Below are 7119 nucleotides of genomic sequence, written 5' to 3'. Positions count from 1 at the left end.
AACACCAGCTAAGCAACAGAGAATGGCATTTCATAATAACCAGCTCAGTTTGGGGCCACAACACAGACCAACTGGCCCATGTTCCTTTTCCACTGGGCCCGGCTGTAACCGGCTTCTTAAATGATCAGAGGTTTCAAAATTCCCTTTTCTGTCATCCCCACGGGCTGTCTAGAATCAGCCAAAATCCCAGAATCTGTATCTTTATTTATTGCCGACTCACTTCTTGTTGGCAGTTTGCACATCGTGTTGCCTGCCTACCAAGCCAACAGGCTGTCAGTGGTGATTAGCAATTAAATCGTACACCGTTCAGGGCTCTGTGGTGCCTCAAGTGATTTTGTTTGCATCCAGCCTGGGAGTGGAACAAAAAGCTGGGTTTTTAATTCACATTGTAATTTAAGCGTGAGCCTGTGCATGGATGTTCTTATCTCTGCATGCTCCGTTTCAATGGAGCTCAAACTCGTTCAAAGTCACTCAAGTTAAATCAAAAGTGAGAGCTCGGAGAATGAATGGAAAATGAATAATCACACAATTACCTTCAACTAATTCAATATATAAATGAAACCAGAGTCAGCTTTTCCAGTGGGTTCCTGTTCACAAGTAGCCCACAGTGTGACACACCAAATGCCATGCAAAGAGTAAAGCTGGTCATGGTCACAGTCATATTCTTGACTTTCATGTCATCTACTGCTGGGGACATTAAGGCCCTAATGGAACACCATGGGTACGTGGTCTGACCTGCACAGCACAATTCATCAAGCATTATCTAATAATTTGGGCATCGGTCCCTTAACTTCTGCTTGAATTATAGCCTGCATTTCAGAAAGACAGGCAATCATGACTTAAAGGCTACAAGTCACTGAGGCTCTACCACGTTCCTATTTGACGTGATCTGCGGGTTAATTACCCTCCTTAAAAGAAGTCCTATTTCTGTTCTATAGCCTTTTCTCCAAGCTGCATGTATAACCTTCTGTAATGATAATGAACTGGGATATTCCTTACTTTTGCTGATTTTCAGTTGTTGGGCAAAAAAAATAGCATCCCTGACTTTGGCTGGATTGATACTACTAGCTAATTCCAGCTGGTTATTCCAGTTCATTGAATAATTTCAGTAAAATGACATTTGGGAGCAGGAAAGCTAGGTTTGCCGGACAGCCTGAATAGAGGTTGATGATGTTGTTCGCCTTCTAGTCAAGAGCCAGGACACTCTTTCAGGCTGAAATGAACCTGAGTTCAATTTCCATAGATACCTGAGAGGGCTGTGACCTGCCAGTCCCTGGCATGGCACTGACACAGTTGGGTTGTTTCTAGGTGGAGTCTCCAGCAGTCCTTTCTGCTGATGCTGCTTTTTGGGTGGGATGCTGACATATCACTTAGCCAGAAGGGGTGGCAAGTGGACATGTGTCCCGAGGCTGGCAGGGAGAACACTGATTCCAAAGGTGGAACATCTCACCTCAAGTGAAAAATTGAAATATAAGCATAAAAAATGGAACTGTGCCAAGAAGACAAATTGACAGCTTCCTTTGCCTTGGGATGCTGGAGCCTGGCAGAGAATGAGCTCCCAGCTATGGCTCCTGGAAAGGGGGCTATTTCACTATTTCACCCTCTTCTCCTCTGCAGTAGAAGCCATTGGATGAAAAAGGTTGGGTCCTTCTCCCTCCCTATGACTGTAGTCTCATAAGCTTCTCTTAGAAGTGACCAAAAGGAATGTTTGATACTGAGCAAAGCAAAATATTTTTTCTATCATATAGAAAAATTGAAATATTTTTAAGTGTCATTTAAAATGTTCCTTAGACAGTTGCTCTTTTGTCTGCTAAATCAGGGAATCAAGAATTAGCTAATAACCCTGGATGACGCTGTCTTTCTAGGAATGACTTGTGAATAAGCTGTACACAAGGAATGGTTTATCTGACGACATGCTTTTCTTTTATGGCCTTTTCTGTAAAGAAATTACAAGGCTTTTTTGTTTAATATCTTCTATTTGCTTATTATCTTCTTTTCATGCAGTTGTAGTTATATGGGTGTAAAATTGATGTGACATAAGTTCAGTCTTTCTGCTATGACTTGCATACATCAATATTAACTCATTGATCCTCCTGGAGCCTCCTTCAGCGATGGAAAAGATGAAGACATGATGGAAATCTACATCAAAGCTAGGAAATAAATCAAGACCTTTGCATTTTGGTCCCGTGCCCTGATAACACTTTCTTTTCTTACTGCTTGTAACAGAATATGTTTCGCAGCATTTTTATTGTTGTAACTCTTATGTAATTCAAACCCTGTTACTTGTTCTGTTGGCCTTGTAGATTAATGAGATTAATTGGTCCCTGCCTTCCTTTCTGTATCTAGAGATATTTTCTTATTCCTCTCAGTTCTTCACCAGGCTGAACTTCCCCAGTCCCTTAGGCTTTTCCCACGTGGTGGGTTACACAGACGTCTCATTCTTGCTGCTCTCCTGAGTTCTCCCCTGCTCTCAGTCCTTCAGGAAGTTTGGTGCCCATCTCATCCGCACTTTGCTATGATGGAGAAGTGTTTGGATGTGTTCTCACTATGGAGCAGATTTGACTTACAGAATCACAGAATCACAGAATGGTTCGGGTTGGAAGGGACCTGAAAAATCATCTAGTTCCAACCCCCTGCCATGGGCAGGGACACCTCCCACTAGACCAGGCTGCTCAAAGCCTCATCCAGCCTGGCCTTGAACACTTCCAGGGATGGGGCATCCACAACTTCCCCGGGCAACCTGTTCCAGTGCCTCTCTACCCTTACAGTAAAGAATTTTTTTCTGATATCCAATCTAAATCTACCCTCTCTCAACTTGAGGCCTTTATACCGTGTCCTATCATAACACTCCCTGATAAAGTGTCCCTCCCCATCTCTCCTGTAGGCCCCCTTTGGGTACTGAAAGGCTGCTATAAGGTCTCCTCGGAGCCTTCTCTTCTCCAGGCTGAACAGCCCCAACTCTCTCAGCCTGTCCTCATAGCATAGGTGTTCCAGCCCTCTGATCATCTTCGTGGCCCTCCGCTGGACCCTCTCCAATAGGTCCATGTCCTTCTTGTGCTGAGGACTCCAGAGCTGGACACAGTACTCCAGGTGGGGTCTCACCAGAGCGGAGCAGAGGGGCAGAATCACCTCCCTCAATCTGCTGGCCGTGGACTTCTGGAATAAGACTTCCAGAAGTCAACAGCTGCTTTGGGCCATTGAAATTACAAAGTTGGTTCTAGTTCTTGCAAACTTGCAAGGTTTTTAAATGCCTCTAATGAAACTTTGGCTTTGGATATCCTCTGCCTGTGAGCATTTGATCTGCTCCACAGCTTTGAGTCTCCCAGTTATTTACAACTAGCTATTTGTATACTCAATGGGCTCCACTGTGTGAGGAAACTGTTTAAAAATACATTTTAAAGAGCTGATTTCACTTCATGTGGTTTTTTGCCAGCAGTGTTGTTTTTAAAAATGTTTTTTAAAACCTGTGTAGCACAGAACTATGAAGCTGTACCTTAAAAGGTGAAGCAGAGCCCTTCACTTGCTGAGAATGCTCAAGGGAGCTGCTGTTGGAGCACATTGCAAGCCCTGTGTGCTGCTTGAAGGCTTGCTGGGAGTTTTGCTTCCCTGTGTAGGAAAAACAGTGATAAGGTTGTGCAGAAGCAGGCGGGAAAGGTTATTTAAAAATTGCTTCAATATGTCCCTTGCTATAACATTATCTGAATTGGCCTGGATATTTAAAAGAGAATTAGCCATAATGATCTCACTCTATTGCTTTTCCTTGTGTTTCTACTTTTCCCAGGGAAAAAAAAAAAAAAAAAAAAAAAGATAATTTGGTTTATCAACAAAGTTCAGTTGGGGTTTCTGCCTAAATCTCCTGTGTCCAACCCATCTCTCTGCTACATCCATGTCTGCCCTGGGAAGAAGCGCTAAGGGCACTCTCAGAGATGGAAAGCTGCGTCTACAAAATCATTCCCATCTAATCCCTCCATCTTGATGAATGTCTGCTACCTCAAAAGAGGTGAACTCTGTCAGCCAGGTCCAGCTGCAAGGGGAGCTCAACATGCCAGTTTGCCCTGTTCATCAATGGCTTCTCTGTTACAGCAAAGCATCCTGCGTGGAGATCCCGTGGATCGGGAAAGGCGTGACGATTTCTCAGCTGGGTGGGAGCGGTCTCCTAAAGGACATTTGCCCACTGCAGACAAAACAGCTGTGCAGGGAGGCTGAAAATTATGGGACTTCAGACAACCATCGAGCCCTGTAAATATGTTCACTCGTTGCTCAGTCTCCAAAGTAGCAAATGTATCACATTCTTAAAACAAGGGAAAAATCTCATTTTACAAAATTTATTTTTGAGGTGTTTCAAATGCAAGATTCTTTTAATAAAACAACAGACCCCTCTTCCCCTGTCCTGTGAATTAAAAGAAATGTTCATCTTGGAGCTATAGTTTTGGTCAAGTTATAAAAGAAAACAAAGAAAGTCTGGATTTCTTATGGAAATGCAGATAGCAGTTGCTATAATTCTCAATAGCAGACTGGTATCTACAAGTTTTATCCATACATACTTTGCATGTACTGCTGCAGTAATTGGTGGCTGTGGCCCTTGTTTTCAAATGACATGCTAAAAGCAGCTTTCTGGCCACAAGACAAGAACAGTTTCAGTTATTCAACTTAATTTTGCAAGGAGCCTTCCTACCCTGTCATAAATTCTCTTTGCAAAACGCTGTGACAAAGAATTCCTTAAAAGCAAGTACAAGTGGAGTAAGGTTTCTAGGGAGAGTTAATATCTGTTATTTGACCAGCCGATTTATCCAAAAGCATGTTTGGTTTTTTACAGACAGATTTCTTGGTTTGAATTTTGTTTGTATAAAATCTCGAAACTACATATCTATTGAAAATATCCATGATGAATTCAAAGGTTTTCAAATATTCTTCTTAAGCTTGTAGAAATTTTGAAAAATTATAACCCTCAGTGGCTCCTGCTGAATTTTGTGTGCCTCACGTTGAGAATTACTTTTGTTCTTTTTCCCCATTGGCTCCGTCCAAACAAAATCTTCCAGTTTTGCATTTACCGTCCAAAAATCCTTTTAGTGTCCTTCTTCTCTGCCTTAAAATTTCACAAGTATTAAATTCCATACTGAAAAGATTTTCTTCACACACTTCCATACAACTTGATCGATACCAAAAATGTTTGGAAGGCAAGGCAACATTCCAAATGCTAAAAATCATATGAAAGAGAACAACCAATCAGGGTATGGAGCTTAATTATTTTTTTCCCCAAAAAAATAAAAAAATAACTCTCACACACTTCTTAAGCAAAAAATTTGGATAAAAAATAAAGAAGCTAGAAGTGGCTGGAAAAGATCTTCTGAGGAGTGATTATTTTTTTCCCCACTAGCAAAATAGGTATGGAAAATGTAAGTATGCACAGCTGTGTTTATTGCAATGATTAGACATTCTATTTCTCTGTGACCTCTCTGCATTGAGCTGGCAAGACACCTGGGTATGCTTAGAAGTGTCTCATTCATACATTTACATTTATTCAACTTGGACCTTTCTTTCTCCCTTCCATGCCCTTTTCTTCTCTAAAAAGACCACAGAAAAAAACAGTTGAATCTGGTGGACTCCTTCCTCTCTCTATTTTTTTTGTGTTCTCAAGGTGTCAGTTAAGACTCTACCCTGTGCCTTTACACATTTTAAATGAAAACATTAGCCCTGTTTTAACAGTGAGCATAAAACCTTCTTTTTCAGGGCTCTTTCCAGCTGAATCAGAGGGAAGGGGGTGGCTGCAGTGTATCATGTAATGTGACTGCACACATGCCATACCAGGAGTGCAATAGAAGCTAAGCCCAGTGTTTGCATCTCCTGTGCTGTACATCTGCACTTGCATTTTATTTATGCAAAATAGGCATGCATGCATAATCTGGGCTATCCTTGCATGGCTGCTCAACTGCTCTGGTTGATATTGACAGATGCTTTGTTGATATGGAGAGGTTTGCTTACAAAAAAAGAAGGTCGGCACAGAAATTTTGCAGTCCAGACTGTTGCTGATGTAGAAGTGAGACAGAGAAAGGTTAAAGGGTTTACTCACTGTCATCGGAGAAGTTTGGTACAGAGTTGAAATTCCCCCTAAGTCTTCTGAGTCCTGATCCAATGCCCTACCTGCTACTTCAACCTGCTTCTGCAAGTATGCATCAGGTTTGGAGGCAGGGCTTCCTCTATGAGTGTCCAAGCTCCAAAACTTTTCCCTATTTGTTTCTTTTCTACTATCATTGAAACCAAAAGCAGAATTTCCAGTAATTGAAAGTTGCCAAATCAATTCAAGACTTACTTCCTCAAACTCCTTATAGTTTCTTCCCCTGCTTCTTTGGATATCTAGGTATTTCAGAGCACTAAATACCGACTGCAAACTGTAGATACAGTTCTTCTTTTAATAACTGCGTCTTAACATATTGTTGGTTTCCTTAGAGTTACTATAAATTTAAACTGAAGAAATATGACTGAATATACACAGAATTGCAGTAAATGAAATGACAACGAGAAGCATCTGTACATAAGGCACTCATTTTCCTTTCCTTTCAAGCTATCTGCATTCATTAGCTGGCCTTCGTACTGTGTGCTGTGTACAATACAATGTCTCGTATCTCCTCCACTCTGTCAAATTAGCTTTCTTTTTTTCTGCTTCAAAACCATAACTCAAAAGATCTGAATTGCTATTGGGTATTAGTCAAAGGCACGTTTGATTTGCTGTTTTGATCATTTCTTACGGGAAATGTTTAGGAAGGGGTGACTCCCTTACATATATTAACTTTTATTTTATATATGATTAGGATGTGTTTATATTTGCCATATTAGTTGTCCTTTCTAGGGTTCAGTCCTGCCAGGGCTGAGTGTCCAAAGCTTTCCACTGGAGTCAGTAGCAGTGGTCCATGCTCAGCACCCACCCGGAGTGCCCTTCCCATGCAGAATCAAACTATATGTTCTCAGGAGACAATCAAAAGAGAGAATTACTGGGAGATTTCTTGCACCCTCACTCCGCAGCAAGGCTGAAAAGTCCTGAAATTCAAACACGAGAAAACTCAACATGGTAAGCCGTCTCTTCATGTGACATCGTTCTTCAGAGCAGGCAGAAATGCAGGC

The sequence above is a fragment of the Rissa tridactyla genome, chromosome 2 (assembly GCF_028500815.1).
Source record: "Rissa tridactyla isolate bRisTri1 chromosome 2, bRisTri1.patW.cur.20221130, whole genome shotgun sequence".
In the NCBI taxonomy this organism is placed as follows: Eukaryota; Metazoa; Chordata; class Aves; order Charadriiformes; family Laridae; genus Rissa; species Rissa tridactyla.
The sequence above is the reverse complement of the archived record's forward strand: the minus strand, read 5'-3'. Positions refer to the sequence as shown.